Source organism: Pan troglodytes, chromosome 16 (assembly GCF_028858775.2).
Source record: "Pan troglodytes isolate AG18354 chromosome 16, NHGRI_mPanTro3-v2.0_pri, whole genome shotgun sequence".
NCBI lineage: Eukaryota > Metazoa > Chordata > Mammalia > Primates > Hominidae > Pan > Pan troglodytes.
In genome coordinates, this window is record NC_072414.2 from 87,730,759 (window position 1) to 87,749,969 (window position 19,211).

At 41.3% G+C, this 19,211-nt stretch overlaps 1 long non-coding RNA gene across 2 annotated transcripts in view; it reads right to left on the reverse strand.

Moving 5' to 3' along the window:
• Positions 1 to 19,211, reverse strand: part of LOC107968432 (uncharacterized) — a 182,780-nt gene that overhangs the window by 35,813 nt on the left and 127,756 nt on the right. For both annotated transcript variants that reach the window (XR_001709611.4, XR_008539408.2), the window contains 2 exons: positions 13,768 to 13,885; positions 7,117 to 7,398 (listed from right to left, as the gene is read on the reverse strand). This is a non-coding gene — a long non-coding RNA (uncharacterized LOC107968432). The remainder of the gene's footprint in view (positions 1 to 7,116; positions 7,399 to 13,767; positions 13,886 to 19,211) is intronic.

Genomic DNA, 19,211 nt, shown 5'->3' on the forward strand with positions numbered 1-19,211 from the left:
AATTCAAATATTTTTTAAAAATTGATTTCTCTATATAGCAGGTGTAGGTTATTAACTATATGCAACATTCTACCTCTGTTTGATCACTTCATTGTGCCTGCTCTTGGGCAACTGGGTATAGATAAAGGCATATGCAAGATATTCCAGACCTCATTACAACTATGTAAGGATGTCCCTTCCAGAGGGAATGGGCGGAGAGTATAGATGAATCAGAATAAAAAGATTTCCTCTTCATACACACACAAACATACTCTGTGCCCATATCAATAGATTATTATGCATAGAGTGAACATGGTTATTTACTGCAACATTAATACAGTAGAAAGCTCCCTGGCCTTAGAATCTGAAGGTCTGAGTTTTAGAACTTTTCTTTGGCAAGTCTTTTCACTTGGTCTCAGTTTTCTCATCTGTAAGATGAAGTCTTTTTAACTACCAGAAGAGCTCTAAGTGTACAATATTCTACAATAACTTTATATATCCTGTCACATTTCCCTTCATGTATTAGCTTCTGGGAAAATCCAAATGGAATTTAATATTGGTTCGATAAATAACAATTATACATGAGCACATACTGATGTCTAGACACTAAACTTGACAATAGAGATTCATCAGTGAACAAAGTTCCTGCTTTCATGGAGTTTGCATTCTACTTAACTCACAGAAATATATCAACCTACACTTTAAGAATAAAGTTTGTATCCATGTCTAACACAGTTTTGGATTTCTTTTCTATGTGATTTCCATCTACTTCATCATTTAATTATCTTTGTTGTAAACAACCTCAAATAGTCTTCAGGAAAGCAGGAAATGTCTTAAATAAAAATAAATAATGCTTTTGGACACTATAGAGAGCAACAAGCATGTCTAAAAGCCCCAAACTTAAGAATAAGTTGAATAAGAATAAGAGAGACTCCTGGAGCAAAATTGTGTTATGGGCAATGCATCTTCAAAACAGGACACGTTTCTTTAATTAGTTAGAGTCTTTAATGGAAGAAAAGAACAGGAAAGTCAGGGAATAGTGATTTTGACTCACACCACTGAGGAAGGTCATTAGAAAGAAGCATCAATAAGGCTTTTTAAACCTTTCCTACTTGTAACGCACAGAGCCAAGCTTATAGGAAAACTGGAACTACAAAAATTACAAATGGCAACGCTATTATTTGGCACATAGTTGCCAAAGGCATTCAATATAAAGATTTTACAGAGGTGTCAACTGATATATAGCAAACACACAAATAGTCTCCAACACTGTAAAATAGGCAAGGAAAGCTAGGGCAAAATATTAAGTATATAAATTATATACATGCATATTTTTTGCGATACAGGCTGGGGAAGTGCTTGCTAGGCACTGTAGTTAAAATGAGCAATAAATACCAGGGCTAATGCTGCCAATGTCTTGTTGGGCATGGGTGGGGAGGGGGGGTTCCATTCAATATAGTTTTGATTTTCCAGTCCGTGGTTCCAATTCACATTTTGGAAAATGAAATGGTTAGAATATTTCTTGCTGGTCTGTTATACATTTAAAACAGGTTTCAATGCTCTCTCTCGCTCTCTCTCTCTCTCACCATGAGGACTCATTTGAGGAGTCAGACATGTGAAAGAGAACATCGACTGCTTTTTAGGATCAGCCTCCTCTTCCCCCCAAGATAAGGCTCTGCTGCAGAGGTCAAACAACTGTCCTTTCTCCTCCCCAGGACATTCCTGAGGAGGAGAAAGTGAAGGCACAACCTCACCGGTGCTGGACAGCATTGCAACAGAAAGAAGTGGTTCACTTTCTCTAGGCATCATTCCACTTTCTGGGAAACACAAGCTTGAATTGGAGTACAGTAGTGACCTTGCCTTAAAATAGCACACTCTGTAACCCTGTCACAGCCAAGGCAAGGAAACGATGACAATTTCCCGTTTAACTTTTTATATTCCTATTTTGTTTTACTTTACAAATCTGGTGAGAAAACACCATCTTCCTTTAAATTCAGGTAAAAGAGATGTCACAGATTAAAAATGCAAATATTGGAGAAGACGCATGCAAATGACAGAGACCTAGCGGGAAAGAGGGAGGGAGTAAAAGCCAGAGGACATCCTTCTGTGTGTTAGCTATTTACTCTGGATTTTTCCAGTCACAAGAAGAAAATTACAATGTGTATAATGAATGCCAAATAGAAAATAAAGTCATTTTTATTTAACTTTGGGATGAAGGTAATCTTCGTATTTGTCTGCCAATGTGTCTTTGATTGTGTTTTATTTGGGCTAATGTTAATATGAATCAATGCGCTCTTAGAATTCATCGAACTCCCAACTCTTATTTTGCAGATGGAGAAGCAAAGTCAAGTTAGGGGAATTACGAGACTGGAGCTCCAACCCAGGGCGGTGGCTTCAGTCAGAGCTTTTTCCATGTGGACTGAGACAGCACACAAGGGCTCAAGCAGGGAATGCGACCTGGACACTCTGGGCAGGGCTTGGGAAATTTTTTTAGCTTGAATTTTAAATAAAACTTTAAATTTCAGATGCGACCAATGATACGAGCAGCAGGCTGTTAAGATCACAAACACGGGGCAGGAATGGTTCCCCTAGTGGTCAGTCCTCCACAGACATGCCTCTCTCTCGAGTGTTCCCCCAGCTGGATGGTCTGTTACTCCAGGCTGCAGCAGAGGTTCGTGGGGATATCCCTTCCCTGGCCACTTCCTGTAATTCTGCAATTTGGGCACAAGTGTCCGCTACATACCTGTGCATGCAGCCTTTCTGCCTGAGCACCTCACTCACGACATCATGCTTATATTTGTACAGCTGTGAGTACTTTCATAACTACTCCCTCATTTAAAAAGTCATCAGAACAGCTGAGGGCAGACAAGGACACTGAGGCTCAGACATGGAACTTTACACTTAGAACTACCTTTCTGAGCTCTGTCCCTCAGCCTACTAACTTGAACAAATATCTTAAATAGTATGAGTTCAATAAAATGAAAAAAGACAAAGTTACCTCATTTACTAACACTTGTTCTAGAAAGGCAAATGCTATCAAGAATAATATTTTATATAAAGGCATGGATTTACAAAGTAGATAAATTTGAGAGCAGTGTATTGGACTGCAAGAGAAACCCAAATCCAAACCACCACACCTTTTAAAAAAAAACAGTCACCCCCCTCAAATTTTATCCAGTTAAGGAAAAAAAAATCTTAGTTTACTTACAACTTATGAGCATATTTGTTATGCGAATTGAAATATATCTGCTGGGGCCGGGCACGGTGGCGCATGCCTGTAATCCCAGAACTTTGGGAGGTGGATCACGAGGTCAGGAGTTTAAGACCAGCCTGACCAACATGGTGAAATTCCGTCTCTACTAAAAATACAAAAATTAGCCGGGCGTGGTGGCGTGCATGTTATCCCAGTTACTCAGGAGGCTGAGGCAGGAGAATCATTTGAACCTGGGAGGCGAAGGTTGCAGTGAGCCAAGATCGTGCCACTGCATTCCAGCCTGGGCCACAGAGCAAGACTCCATCAAAAAAAAAAAGAAAGAAAGAAAGAAAGGAAAGAAATATATCTGCTTGGGTTTAAAGAAATAAAAAATTATTTTTAAAAAAATGTATTGAGTACCTTTTACATAGCAGAGCCTGTGTTAGGTTTTTTGGTTAATGAGAAAATAAGTCACAGTCCCGCCTGGGAGACTTCACAACCCATTTACTTGTCTCCATGAAGCCATGTACTAAAGCCACTGTTGCAAAAATATCATAGGATGCAGATATTTACAATAAGGAAAGTCTCAGGGAAAAAAAAAGTCTAATAATGAAGGTGACGTCAATGGCTAAATATTCATCTATAATTATCAAAGTCAGTTTGCATAGGCGATATACCTGCTTATCGATATGAGATAAAGCACTTTTAAAAAAGCATATCAGAAAGCAAGTCGGTGTGAATGTTGTTGTTCTAGGAAAAGGTAATCTAATTTATAAAATCAGTAAGTTGCCCACAAACTGTAGCACTTTGTTTTATTAGTAACAAATGATGTAAGACACACCTCACAACCGAGGTTGGGGGACAGTTGCGCAGCAGCTGTGAAAGCCTGGGAATCTAACTGCAGTTTCACAATTTCACCTCCGGACCTGACTAGTCATTTCATTTTAAGATGGTTAAAATCTATAACACACACACACACACACACACACACACAAACACAAACACAAACACACAAAATGATCTCTGTCCACTAGTTCCTATAGAAACACAGGAAATACTGCACCCAGAACTCACCTTCCCTAACACTCCAGACCTCTCCTCAGCCTTGCTGTTGACAGTCCACTTGTTAGGCTCATGAGGGGCTTGAAAAGGTCCACTGAGCTCACGATAAAAAGAGTTCAAAGTCCCACAGCATCTTTGTAGCCCACGAGCTACCGACAGCTCACACTGCTCCAAGCAAGGAGCAGGTAGTGGAGCTGGGAATGGTGGGGCAACACCCAGCTCTCTGGGGGCAGGACTGGATTCTAAGCCCAGCCACAGGGACAGACAAGGAGGGATGCTCAGAAATGGAAGCATCTTGGCTTTCCTCAGCTTTTCTGTTTCTGCTATTGATTACTAGAGTTAGAGGCAAACTGAAGAAGAAGAATAAAAACTATGTAAAGGCCTTTCCCAGTCCCAAGAAGATGAATGCCATCCTGAGAATCGAGGATGAGCATTTAAGGTGACTTTTTGCATGTGTATCATTGTTTTAAACTTGTATTGCAGGCCGGGTGCCGTGGCTCACGCCTGTAATCTCAGCACTTTGGGAGGCTGAGGCTGGTGGATGACAAGTTCAGGAGTTCAAGACCAGCCTGGCCAACATGGTGAAATCCTGTCACTACAAAAAATACAAAAATTAGCTGGGCATGGTGGTGTGTGTCTGTAATCCCAGCTACTCGGAAGGCTGAGGCAGGAGAATAGCTTGAACCTGGGAGGCGGAGGTTGCAGTGAGCCGAGATCGTGCCACTGCACTCCAGCCTGGGTGACAGAGCAAGACTCGTTCTCAAAAAAAAAAAAAAAAAAAAAAAAAAATTGTATTACATTTGATTGTATGGGATGTTGACCAAAACATCCTTTTTCCTAAGGCTGTTTATATTAATAATCCTTTCAAAACCTAAAGTTGAAATTTAAATCTTTTCAATTTCCTTTTTGGTTATTTTTCCCCTTTCCTTCATTGCGGGAACTCACTGATTTATTATCTCCTGGATATTTCCTGGGCCCTGGTGACTTTATTCTGGGAACTAAGAGATAATCAGGTGGTCCTCAAACCTTTCTTCTTAAAGTTGATGCTTGTATCTACAAAAAAGAGAACTATCTAAGGAAAGAATTCACAGGGGTGTGTGGATATTAATGCTTTTGATGAGTAAATAAATCCAGCCTCACGAAATGGATTGCAACATTTTCAGTTCATTGTTTTTCCTGCTGTCTGTGTCATGATTGGCTGTCCCTGTGCCAAATACATTGTGTTTACCAATTGATATATTGCAAATAATCAATACAGAGAAGCAGAAATTATTGTATTACAGGAAATATAGTTTAGAATCATTTCTCTATATACATGCCACCTAATGGCCCAGCTATATAAAATAAAAGGTTATCAATCAGACACTCACTTGTGTATGATGATTTTGGTTTTAAAAATAATCACAACACACTATACAAGATACCCCACACTAAGGAAATGTCATACAATTAGCATTGAACTCTTTCTACAAGCCAGCATTCCAATAGATAGGTTCTTCTGTTCTTGGTTTTGTTTTTAACCTAACACAGTTTTCCATTTGATTCTTTCCATAAGTGTCTAGAGAATGCCAGGCTTTTTGTTTGTTTGTTTGTTTTTGTTTTTTGAAGCGGACGCTTGCTCCGTTGCCCAGGCTGGAGTGCAGTGGCATGATCTCAACTCACTGCAACCTCCACCTCCTGGGTTCAAGAGATTCTCCTGCTTCGGCCTCCCAAGTAGCTGGGATTACAGGCGTGTGCCACCAAGCCCAGCTAATTTTTGTATTTTCAATAGAGATGGGGTTTCCCCATGTTGGCCAGGCTGGTCTCAAACTCCTAACCTTAGGTGATCCACCCACCTCGGCCTCCCAAAGTGCTGGGATTACAGGCGTGAGCCACTGCGCCCGGCCAGAAAGCCGGATTTTAAATTCCCCTTTTCTTATGCCTGGTGTATTTGATAAAGGATATCTCCGATCGTCTCTGTCAACTATTCTTTCTCTGCAGCCTTCAACTTAGTAGGTAAGTCCTTCAGAAGCAAGTCAGCTTCCTCCCCCCATTTATACTCTGAGCATAGTTGAAGTCCAAAAGACGTACCCAAATGCCTCATGTTAGTTTAACCGGAGAGCTGCTCTGTCTCAGAGCTGGAGTTTGAGGGGGGGACCTAGTCAGCCGGAGTGGCCGGTAATCCAGCATTAAGTTTTGAGTTGTTTGCTCTCTTGTGGTGCAATTCTTTTATTCCAGCTTATTAAACTTTGCCGTGTACACAAATGCTTTCTGCAAGTGGGTTTTTTTAAAAAACCATGGAAAGAGATGGTCCATGGACCTGTCAATGTGAAACAGAGGGATGAGGCCCAGGAGGTGAGATGCCAGTAAGAGTGAACGGTTAAGAAAAGTCAGAACCAGGCCGGGCGCGGTGGCTCATGCCTGTAATCCTAGCACGTTGGGAGGCCGAGACAGACAGCCTGAGCTCAGGAGTTCAAGACCATCCTGGGGAATATGGTAAAACTCTGTCTCCACTAAAATACAAAAAATTAGCCAGGTGTAGTGGTGCACGCCTGTAAGTCCTAGCTACTTGGGAGGCTGAGGCAGGAGAATCACTTGAACCCGGGAGGCAGAGGTTTGCAGTGAGCCAAGATCACACCATTGCACTACAGCCTGGACAACAGGCAAGGGTCTGTCTCCAAAAAAAAAAAAAAAAAAGAAAAGAAAAGAAAAGTCAGAACCCCAGATCAGACTAGGTCAAAAGACGTTAGAGAAAACCAAGGAGTCTCTGAGGTTTAGGGAGAGACACTGAGTTTCCCACTGTACATAAATAAAATGGAGGTTTTTACCCGAATACTTTTAAATTTTCAAGAAGGTCACTTTTAATTCACACATCAAAGATATAATATATGCAAGGCACTTACCACAGAGCCTGGCCCATGGTATTATCTTAATAAATGGTGATGATGATGATGATGATGATTTTACATTCAAAGTGACAGAGTGTTTTCTATTTTCTCTCTTTATCATCGGCAAGTTTTAGCAATTGCAAGCAGTTATCACCGAAAAATAGTGTTGTTGGACACCAATTCGATTTTCTCGTACGTGCAAGTCTCATCAAGCTCCCAGGGCTTTTCTAAATGGGCTTTATTCTGTCACTTCTGGGCACTCAGAAGCACTTGTCCTCAAGCTCCCTAGGACAGGAGCTGGAAAATAGGAGGGAAACATTGTCAAAGCCTAAATGTTATTTGGGGAGTAGTTGGCTTCTCACGTTTCACAGTGAATGGAAGGTACTTGATGGTACCTAGGCATGCGGCCTTGTGTGAATGTCTTCCTTATAGCAGAAATCCCGTCCCATCCTACCTCTCCACACCCCAGAGAGAAAACAGGATCAAGGGAAGTCAGAGTTCGTTCCAAAGAGAATGACCTCCACCCCAAGTCTTATCACAAATATAAGCATCTTGTGAGCAAACTACTTTTCCTTCTGAATTTGAAAGACTCTCTAAGTGAGCTCATCTCTATCCAGAGAAAAGGCCAAGATATAAGAGAATAGATCCCCAAATCCTTCCTCAGTTGTTTTAGCCTATTTGTGCTGCTACACCAAAATAGCTGAAACTAGGTAATTTATAAAGCAGAGAAATGTATTTCTTGCTGTTCTGGAGGCTGGAAAGTCTACGATCAAGGTGCCAGCAGGTTCAGTGCCTGGAGAGGACCCATTCTCTGCTTCCAAAACTGTACTTCGTCGCTACATCCTCGCATGGCAGAAGAGGCCAAAGTTGTGTCCTCGCATGATGGAAGGCTGAAGGGCAAAAGAGGATAGAGAGGGAGAACTCTCTCCCTCATCAAGTTCTTTTTGTAAGGACCTCTACTCTTATCCATGAAGGCAGAGCTGTCATATCCTAATCACCACCTAAAGGCCCCACCTCTTAATACTGTTGAGTTAGAAATTAAGTTTCAACACGAATTTTGGAGGAGACACAAACATTCAAGCTATGTCATCAATGCCCATATCCAGACCAGGCAGTGAAAATAACCACCAAGATTTCTAATGGAGGAGTCACTAGTTTCAGGTTCCCTGACGCCAGGTTCCATGACTTCCTTGGTCATGCCAACATATTGCAGGGAAACGCATCATTATTATAACGTAGCATTCCGTTGGCAACTTGATGTTAGCACTCAAACAATCCTTGTGTCCCTGTCAAGAATTTTCCCTCCAAAAGGCCGCAAACTCATGCATCCAAGTCATTATGATACATTATTGTAAAGCCTTGGGGGAATGGATGTGTCTGTGTGTATGTGCGTGCGTGCATGAATGTGTGTGAGTGCGCCTGTGTGAATGACGTAACTAGGAACCCTGGACTCGAAGACAAAATTTCAAATCACCTTTCATACACGGCGCCCTACAACCACCCTAAAAAGTCAGCAACTCTAGATAAATGAGATTCAAAACCAGATAAAAATATAAGAATTATTAGCAAAAACGTGAAACCCATGTTTCTAAACCTGCATTCCCCTAAGAAGGAGCAGCCAGAGGTTATTGAGGAGGATATTAAAAATAGAATGATGTTAGGTTATTGAAACGTATTTAAGTGTTCTAAAAATGTAAACACTAAGATTTAGAGGGCTGTGATTTATTGCTCTAGCTAAAAATCCGATAATACATCACGGCAGATGTGAACATGGTCATCAACTTTTGAAGGGTAAAAATGAGCTACATGTCCGGGATGTCTAGCAGTTCCCTCCCCTGGATCTTTTGTGTAGCTGTGTAGCTGAATAGAAATTTTCTCAGCATTCTTTTCCTCTGGAGAAAAGCAAAGAAGTTTCCTCTGTGGAGCACACACCCTGGACTTAGCACCAAACAAAGTGCTTTAAGTACATCTACTTTAGTAGGTGTAGATATTATGTATGATGTAGATATTAGTGGCTCCGTTTCCCAGGGCAGAAATCTGAGAATCAGAGAAGTTAAATAATAAGGCCGAAGTCACACAGCTAGTGGAGGAAAACTAGAATTCAGCTGTCAACTTTAAATTTTCAGTTTATTCCCTCCAGCCCCTTCTCAAACGTACAGGACTCAACACCAAGTTGATTTTTCGTAAGTCTCATCCTTGGTCAAATCTTAACCTTGCGGATTCTCAGACCGTATTGTGAATAATAGTTTCATCTCCCTAAATAGCCTTTTAACCTCACCTGTAAGGGTGAAGAAGAGCTGCTAAAATAATTAAAATGATTCAGTCACAAGAGCCTGCCTGTTTCAAATGTTTTGGACAAACTTTTCTGTTCTGATCTCCCGGGGAAAGCCTCCACGTGATTTGCAAGCACCTTTAGAATAAGCAAACCACGTGGCTTTTAAGACAGTGCCTGGTTTAACAGCTAAACTTGCGGTGGAGGAGAGCTGACCACTTCCTATGCAACTGTGTGCAATTCTTATCAGGACAAGTCCAGCTGCTCTGGGCTAACTAGCTCCCCAAAAGTGATTCCCCCAGGCCCCAGCTAGGAGCAGCTAACATAAATGCAAAATGCACAACCCCTTCCCCCTTCACAGATAAAAGGCTGTGGAATATATAGGCCTCATTTTAATAGGGCCTCAGCTAGGTCTCTGTTTTTTGCACCTACAGCTAATTGAACGGGCAACTAGAGCAGACACAATTGAACACGTAGTTAAGGAACCACCTCACCACCTGGCTTGCACACATAATTAAATATTTGCACCTGCAATGGTAGTATGTGTGAAAGTTATCCCTGTAATTAGTTGTCGGGGTAGAAATACATGTAATTTTTAAAACCTTCTCTAATTCCAATAGTTATTTTTAAATAGATATTTTTTGTTGAAATAAAAGAACTCCTAACAAATTAGTGCTTTTAAAAGAAACTATTTCATATCGTGTTCTTTTCAGGTACTCCTCTAAAAATATAGCTTTCTACTGCTTCTATAGGCAACTGAATTGTAGGAGCATTGTTTGCATGTATTTTCAGTAGGTTTGTCTTGTGATTAAGTCTACCTGCTTTTCATTCATTCATTTATGCATTTGCTCAATAAACACACTAAGTCCAGACTGCACCCTTGCTTTGGGGATACTAATATATTTAAAAGGGTACATCTGCCTACAGACTCATGAGTACGGGGTGAAATTTGGATTAATATTTTTGTCAAATAATTATAATTTAATATTGTAAGTGTGTATCTTATACAAGAGATGAGGGTACATAGAAAAAAAATTTAACATAAAATTTTGAGTTGTTCCCCCTCTGTGGAAAAATGGTATGTGTAAAGATTTTGACAATTACACAGGTTCTTTATTTGAGAAGATTCTACTGTTTCATTACCTGCAGATGTTGTTTAACAACATGAAAGAGTTGCCTATTTTTGACATGCTGTGTAACATATAACAATAAAAGATTTTAGTAAATAAGCATATTGCCGTACTATGGGACATGAAATGCCTCTTAGCATTGATGGGAAATAAAATCCCTCTGCCTCTCCCCCAGGAGAGATAACACGCCAACGTTTTGGCAAACGCTTTCAGTACAGATGCATATTGTGTGTCTTTATCCATAATGGACACTTGTACTTTAATTTTTATCCCCCACATCCCTTCTATTATTTAAATGCTGAAACAAAATGTCTGCAGCTTTGAGAGTAAATCCGCAGCATTTAGATTTCACATGGATTGCTCCTCTTTTCTTCACTTTGTATTTGAACTGATGATTTCTTACCTCTAAGGACACGCTGTTTTGGCCACCACTTATCTTGTCTCCTGATAAGCTGGCCCATTTAGGGTTGTCCTAGAGAGGCTTTTTCAGTCCCGAATCTTATGATTATCACACACTGTGGAATTTTGATCTAAACATTGTGAGTGTTCAGAATATCGAAAAGTCACCAAGAAGCCCCACTCTCTCCAACAAGATGACCTGCAAGGGGGGCTTGATAGGAAAGCTGAGCCCAGCTCTCAGAGAATAAGCAGGGGTGTGGGGGCAGCCTGGGAGTTGGGATCAGCCTCTAGACCTTGAAGTGCAGCAGCTGTGCATTGTCTTTGAGGCTGAGGATCAAGCAGAGAATATGAGATAGGCAAACGTTGGCTTAAACTTTCTTCTCTCTTTGATTGTCCTTGGACATCTGCCTCATCTCCTGTCAAGAATGTTTGGCAGCTGTTAGCTCAGAATAACACAGTTCTGCTGCCCCAGCCGCTACCCCCGTCTTCTAATACTTTAAGCCAACTAGTCTCCGTTATATGCCTGGCCCCGATACACAACTATGCTAATGCCTTGAGCTAACTAGCTTTCTATCAAGCCATGGAAAACACAGGGAGAGAGTCTTTGGTTTATTTTCCTCACGTGCTAATTGGCTTTAATTGTGGGCCAATTGGATTTCAAGTTCAGAAAAGACTGGACTACACAAAGACAAGTGTTAACTTAAGACCGTGGGAGAAGCAAGCCAACCCTTTTGGTCTTTAATGTAGTAGACTTTATGCAGATGCACATGTCTCCCGGCCGTGGGGGTCCAGGGGAGAATGCTCTGGGACCATCATGATGGTTTCTTAAAATCCGTAATTTTCCCCAGAGGCCAAATACCAAGCACGGGGACCACCTAACCAGAAGTTGGGGTGTGAATATAGTTAGCATTTTTAGCACCCGTTATGTCTCATGTTTTTATTGTGATGACCTTCTCTCTGTCACTAAGAAACTATCATTGTGAGAAGAGAAAGTGCTGAGTTGCAAATATTTAAAATGGACATGTTTGTATCTAATCTGGGAGACTAATATGCCATGATAATAAAAATGTAGATTTATTTCATCCGCAGTCCTAATGTCACATTCATGGGTATTCATGTACGGCAAAACAGAAGTGTCAGAACTGGTCCCCTGAATACCTGTGCTTTTCAAATAAAGTACAAACAAGTCACAGTAGTCAACTACAAGGGGCATCAGGACACTATATTATTAATAGCTTTGAATTATTTCCAATAATGGTCATAGGCTCGTTCTGGGGACTGCTGTGGCTTAAAATTGCCATCGATATGGGACGATATTACAGAATGATGACTTACTGCCCATTTTCCCAAAGTGTCCCTCCAAGAGATTACCCCAGTGCTAATTCCCCAAATTCTCTTTTTCTATATTGGGCCTGAAATGTATCTACAAACACAAATGGTTCTACTGCTTTGATGGAATTGACCAGTCAGTCAGTCTAACACCTGTCAATTCGGTCACAGGGTTTTTGACATTTTTGACTGAACTGACCAGGTGCTAGACTAAACCCACCGGTTGATTTCATCAAAAATTGTCAAACCAGTTTTGTGATTAGACAAAGCCAGAATCAACACCCTCACTGGTATTCCTTGCTGTGCCTTGTTAACACACTTATTTCCTCATTTTTCTGGCTCTAGATGCCAAAACACCTTGAATTTACATATATCCATATGTACCTGTATATGTGAGGATCTCTTCTAATTAACCATTGTTAAATTTGTAATTTATAAATGGTATAGCGCATAGTAAATCATTCTTTTGTATAGCTCTAGTTCCACATAAGATAATTTAATCACCTATTAATTTATTTCACTAGCACTTTTCATTTCTAGCCCTGACATAATAGAGAGTGTGGTAAGTGCAGAATCATCACTGCTTGGCAGGCCAGACAAATGATTCCAGGCTATGTGAAGTAGCTTCTGGAGAAAGCTTTTCTCTCTTCCACTGCCCTAAGACTTACCAAGTTCAGAAATAATTTTTTATGACCATTAGTCATTGCCTATCACCACCCTCCTCACTTCCCACAGGAATTTAAGAAGCGGGAGAGGAAACTCTGTCTATTTTATCCCCTGATCACTTCTACATGCCTAGAATTGTGGCAGCACATTACATCTAGACCCTCGGCCATGGTTCTCAGAGATTTCTGGACTAGCAATGCTTATTATAATGGGTTAGGTCTGGAAGGCCCATGCTGGAACGTCTCCTTTCTCTCGACATTCTCAGCACTTTCCACCCAGCTAACTTGAATCATTTAGTCTACCCCACATTACATTTATGATGTTATCCTTTATTCATAGACTACAAATTCCCAGCAAAGGGATAGTGCTGTGGTATAGTTCATCCTATGCCAACCACAGGACCTTATAAATAGTAGACAAGAAGAAACAGCTATAGGCTTAAGAACATAGTCATTGATAAGTGAAAGAGCAGTATTCACTACTAACGATCAATGCAGCACATAGGATTCACCATAGAATAACTCCTAACACTTTATTGAATAACCCATATCCTTCTCAGGCAATCCAGTGTGGATGGGTCCGGTGAGAAAAAGGAACTGGCCAACATGAGATTAGAAAGGAGGCATAGTGTAATTCAGCGATGGGTTTAATTAGAACCCTAGACTTAGCATCCTTCACTGGCCGTAAGCAAAATGTTCTCAGAAACACATCTGCAGCACGGTGGCTCATGCCTGTAATACCAGCACTTTGGGAGGCCGAGGTAGGCAGATAGCTTGAGCTCAGGAGTTCAAGACCAGCCTGGGCAACATGGCAAAACCCCATCTCTACAAACAAATACAAAAAAATTTAGCCAGGTGTGGTGGCACATACCTGTAGTCTCAGTTACTTGGGAGGCTGAGGTGGGAGGATCATTTGAGCCTGGGAGGCAGAGGTTGCAGTGAGTCGTGACTGTGGCACTGCACACAAGTCTGGGTAACAGAGTGAGACCCTGTCTCAAAAAAAAAAGAAAAAAAGAAAAGAAACATACCTCAGTGTAATCACACACTCCCCAAAAGAAACCCAGGTTGTTTGAAAATGCACAGCATCTCTGACAAAGTAAGCACAGGGCAACTCCACCTGCAAAGCAGCCAATTCTCCGGAAGAGCGTTTGATGAACTCTTTCAGAGGATGATTGCTTTCCCCTCCCCCTCTCTGCACCCTGTCTGATTGTATCATTCCACAAGTCACCTGCAGATAGAGAGCTGGACACACTCACCACATCATTTTGATACTCCTCATGAGCTATAGACACAGCATTTCTAGTCTTTTCACAAGATCTGACACCTCTGTTTGTCACCATCATTTTCCTTGAAGAGTGAAACCCTTCTGAAGAGCTAAATGATATTACGTGTGATACTTGGACAGAACATCAGTTTATAGCCCAGAAAACCGTCCTCATTAGGTAAAATATGATCATTACCTCAAGCCTTGGGAAGATCTCCACTTGTATTTTCTCTTTCCAGTGGCTACCAAAAGCCAAAGTCATTACCGTTTTCTTCTTTTTTTATTTTCTTTCTTTCTTTTTGTTTTGAGACAAGATCTCACTCTATTGCCTATGCTGGGGTGCAGTAGTGTGGTCACTCCTCACTGCAGCCTTGACCTCCCAGTCACAAGTGATCCTCCCACCTCAGCTTCCAGAGTAGCTAGGACTACACGTGTGCACCACCATGCCTGGCTAAATTTTCTGTTTTTGTAGAGACAAGGTTTTACCATGTTGCCCAGGCTGGTCTGAAACTCCTGCCTCAGCCTTCCATAGTGCTGGGATTATAGGTATGCACTACCATGCCCGGCCGAAGTCATTACCTTTCATGGTTTGTGCTGTTAAATCTTCTTTCCCCAAGCCACCTAAAATGATCTGAATCACAAGAGTACTTCGATTAGAAAATCTTGATTCTAGAGTTCTCAATCTGTGTTAACAAATAATAATTGCTAATGGTTGTAAAGCACTATCACCTGCCAGACTCAGTACTGAGGACATTGCATGGGTTACCCCATCTTGATCCTTCCAATACTCCTATTGAAAGTAGCTATGGTCTGAATGTTTGGGTCTCCTCAATATTGATGTGTTGAAATCCTAATTCCCAAGGTGATGGTATTTGAAGGTGTGGCTTTTGGGCTGGAGCCCTTATGAATAGGATTAGTCCCCTTAGAAAAGAGGCCTGAGGGAGCTTCTTTGCCCCTTCCACCAAATAAGAACACAAAGAGAAGTTACCATCTGTGAGAAAGCTGGCCTTCACCATACACTAAATCTACCAGTGCCTTCATCTTGGACTTCCCAGCCTCCAGAACTGTGAAAAATAAATGTCTGTTGTTTATTAGTCACCCAGTCTAAAATATTCTGTAGCAGCCCAAATGGACTAAGGCAAAAGTGTTTTTCACCTCATTTCTTGTGTTCACTTCAGCACCATAGGCACCACCCACCACCATAACCATGGTCCTGTTTGCATGAAGGTCTAAGGATACAGATTGTGGTGAGCACTGAACACTAGGAAGCCATAAAAAGCTCAGGGTCTTCTGCTTCAAGAATGAGCTGCGTTTTCCAAATAAAGTTGAGTAAAGCTCAGTGTCTAGTTCAAGAGGTACGGAAATGGGGCAGAGAAGTATGAACTTGGATATAAATTTGAATCTTCTTTTGGCTAAGGTTATGCCCTCAAGCAAGCCACTGACCCACTCTCATTTGGATTTTCTTTTAAACAATGGAATTCTTTATGTTGACATGTAACAGTGGAATATACATAAATGAGAACCAATGTTCCAGAGGATCATGCTCTATTGCTCCATGGCATTGTTCCTCTCTCTTTGTGACACCATATATCTTTACCCAGTTGTGAAAATTCAGTCCAGGCTGCTTACAACCTAGGTCACCTAGTGCCTGCCATAACCAGTACTCCATGTTTAAGGAATGAATTGTTCAAATAAAGGCACAGCATAAGACTGTTACCCTAAATAGGTGCTAAGAGGTTTCATTTCTTTATACTTCTGGTCCTGAATGTGCTAGGTACATGCTCTTAATAGTTTATAATTCAAAAAGTGAAGATATTAATTCATCAATATAGAGTGACTGATATTTGATTCAGTTCAAAGAAGTTCATAATTGCCTTTTTATGGGCAGTTTGTAGCTTTGTATTTAAAATGCCCGAAGAGACTTCTAAATCTTTTTGTTTTTTTTGACTAAGTTACAAAATCAGCATCACTCCTTTCACGTTAAGCCAATAATACTTTTGAAGAGAAAGAAAAACAACCTTCAGAAGCTGAAAGTCACAGACGGTTCAGGGCTTCCAAATGCCAAGAAGTTTGCATTTGAGACACAATAATTTTTTGTTATTGTTTGCTTCATTGACATATATCATGTAAAAGAAATGCAAAGGAATTGAAATACAAAAATTATCTTTCCATCCCAAAGTAGAAGCCAGCTCGGCAGCGCAGCTGTTTCAGGGCAAGACCTCTGTTCCAGGCTTTCCTGACCTAGGGCTTCTGCCTCCTCTGTATCTGTTGCAAATGGCATCTTCTTGCAGGTGGGTCATTTTCCTTTGAAGACTGATGCTTGGAAGAGCAAGCACAAGACAAGACCACCCAGAGGTTTGCCTGGAGAAATACTACACTAACGATTGGGCCTGGAGCTTAGAAACTAGCCCAGAAAGCACAGTGGAGCTGGAAACTCACCCAAGCTAGGATAGAGAAGAGGATTCTTTGGGACGGGAGTAAACTAAATAAGAAAGACTTCACATTATTCCCGACCCGTCCCTCTGCCCCTTCCCCAATACTCAGCTCCACAACTAGGTGGATTTTCAGCAATTTATGTCAACAAATCATTTATCTCGGAAATGTTTCTAATTACTCTAATTTTCATCACAAAGTTTTTGATGCCAACTACAACATAATAAGTTCCTACCAGCCTTTCATCATATAATGATATCCATTTCCCCAAAGGGGAGTCCTTTAAGATGCTCACCTCCCTAAACAGAAACTTCACTAGAGGGTGAATTGTTCAGAATGAGCTTTTCCCCCCTCCACAAAGTTTCCTCTTTTCCTCTACCTATTTCCTATTTCCAAATTGATAATTCACGTGTTTCTTTGGTAAGCAGGATTGTGTCTTTGTGTAGTTTCTTTGCTGGTAATTTAGGAACCTTCAGTGCGGACACTTGACTGAAAAGAGCCTTCAGGCAAGTGTCCACACTGAAGGTTCCTAAGTGACTTCGAGAACCATCTCTTCACTCTCCTTAGCTACCAGACTACCAAGTAGCACTGCACTACTCTCTGGTTAAACCAAGTCTTTTAGAGACTCAGACACAGGGGCCAAGAAAGGTCTATCTGCTATCCATGACTACACGAGCCATGCTATTGTTATCATGGGTGAGAAAAGTGTCAAGGGAAAGCAGACTTCCCAGCTGTAAAAAATAAAAAAAGTGCTGCTCCAGATATGTGATGTAATTTGTAGCAAACTCAAATTAAAACTCAGAGTCTCTGCCTTTTAGCTTCCTGGAAGTTTCTTGAGCAAAACATCCAAATACGTAGTCACTGCTCAACTAGGACTTAATGAGGGCTAACTGTGAGTCACACAGAAGAAGAAGATAGCAGAAACAGAAGAAGCTTTCTGTCCTTCAGAGGACACCCTGGAAACGGAAGTGTGTTGTGCAGAACTCCCAGTTTGCAAGTGCTCACTTCATCCCGTACATGGTCTCAGGTGCAGTTCTCTGAGCTGAGGCCTGAAAGGGTAAAGCATGATCCATGGTTCCCTACTAAACAATTATACAAAGCAGGATAGAACAAAGAGGTGCAGACAAAATTTAGAGCATGCATCCCTATAGATTAGGGTTTCCCAACCTCAGCACTATTGATATTTTGGACCGCATAAATCTTTGTAGTAGGGACTGACCTGTGTATCATGGGATGTTTAGCAGCATACCTGTCCTCCTGTACACCCCTCTTAGTCGTAACAACCACAAACTCATTTTAGACTTCACTAAATGTCCTTTGAGAGGCAAAGTCACCCCCACTTGAGAACCTCTGCTATAACAATGGGAGGTGAGGAAGACTTGAAGGGAGAAAAAGTACAAAATCTGTGACAGAGAAAAAAGAGCACATTTCAGGCAAGAGAGTCAGCAGAACAAGAGTCCTTGGCCTTCCAGAGCCTACTACATTAAGCACAACCTCCTTAGTGCGACACTCAAGGGGTCTTGCGACGTAACCCCAACCTACCTATTCAAACGCATTCTGTACTTCTGCCCTTCCCTAAGGCTCACACTCCAGCCACACCAGATGAATAAGGGTGTGCTGTTGCTTCTTTTTCAAGCACTCACATAATTTATTAGATAATTAGTTACTCATATGCTTCCTTCAGCTCAAAAATTCCTTCTCCCCCTCTTAGTTACTTTGAAGAACTCTGTTATTTTCTAAGGCCAGGCTGAGCTCAGAGAACAATTCCTCAGTGAAGATTTGAGCAACACTCAAGTCAGTGTTTTCTCCACCGCTTGCAATGTTGGTCTTTGTAACCTATCTCTCTTCTCCCAAATGGGCTCCAGAGGTAAAATTATGTCTCCTGTTCATCTTTCCAATTCAGGTAAATGTCATCCTGTTCTGCAAATAATAGGCCTAAAATGATAATTCTCTGAAAGACAAAAAAAAAAGTTATGAATCTTATTTGAAAGACAGAGGGGTGCCTGGGCACGGGGGCTCATGCCTGCAATCCCAGCACTTTGGGAAGCTGAGGCAGGCGGATCACGAGGTCAGGAGTTTGAGACAGGCCTGGCCAACATAGTGAAACCCCGTCTCTACTAAAAATACAAAAATCAGCTGGGCATGGTGGCAGGTGCCTGTAATTCCAGCTACTCGGGAGGCTGAGGCAGGAGAATTGCTTGAACCAGGGAAGTAGAGGTTGCAGTTAGCCAAGGTTGTGCCATTGCACTCCAGCCTGGGCAACAAGAGTGAAACTCTGTCTCAAAAAGAAAGGAAGAGAGAGAGAGGGAAAAAGAAAGAAAGAAAGAGAGAGAGAGAAAGAAAGAAAGAAAGAAAGAAAGAAAGAAAGAAAGAAAGAAAGAAAGAAAGAAAGAAAGAAAGAAAGAGAAAGAAAGGTAGGTGCAAGGGTAAGTATGGCTCATTCATTCCATATGGAAAGACTTGGACACCAAAAAATAAATTGTGTAGTCTTTAAAATTCACTTATTCAACAAGTATTTATTGAGTGACTATTCTCTGCTAGACATTGTGCTAGTTGCTGTGGATAGTACAATGTTTAAGCAATTGAGTGTTGTCAGTCAAGTGCTATAGTCTAGGCGA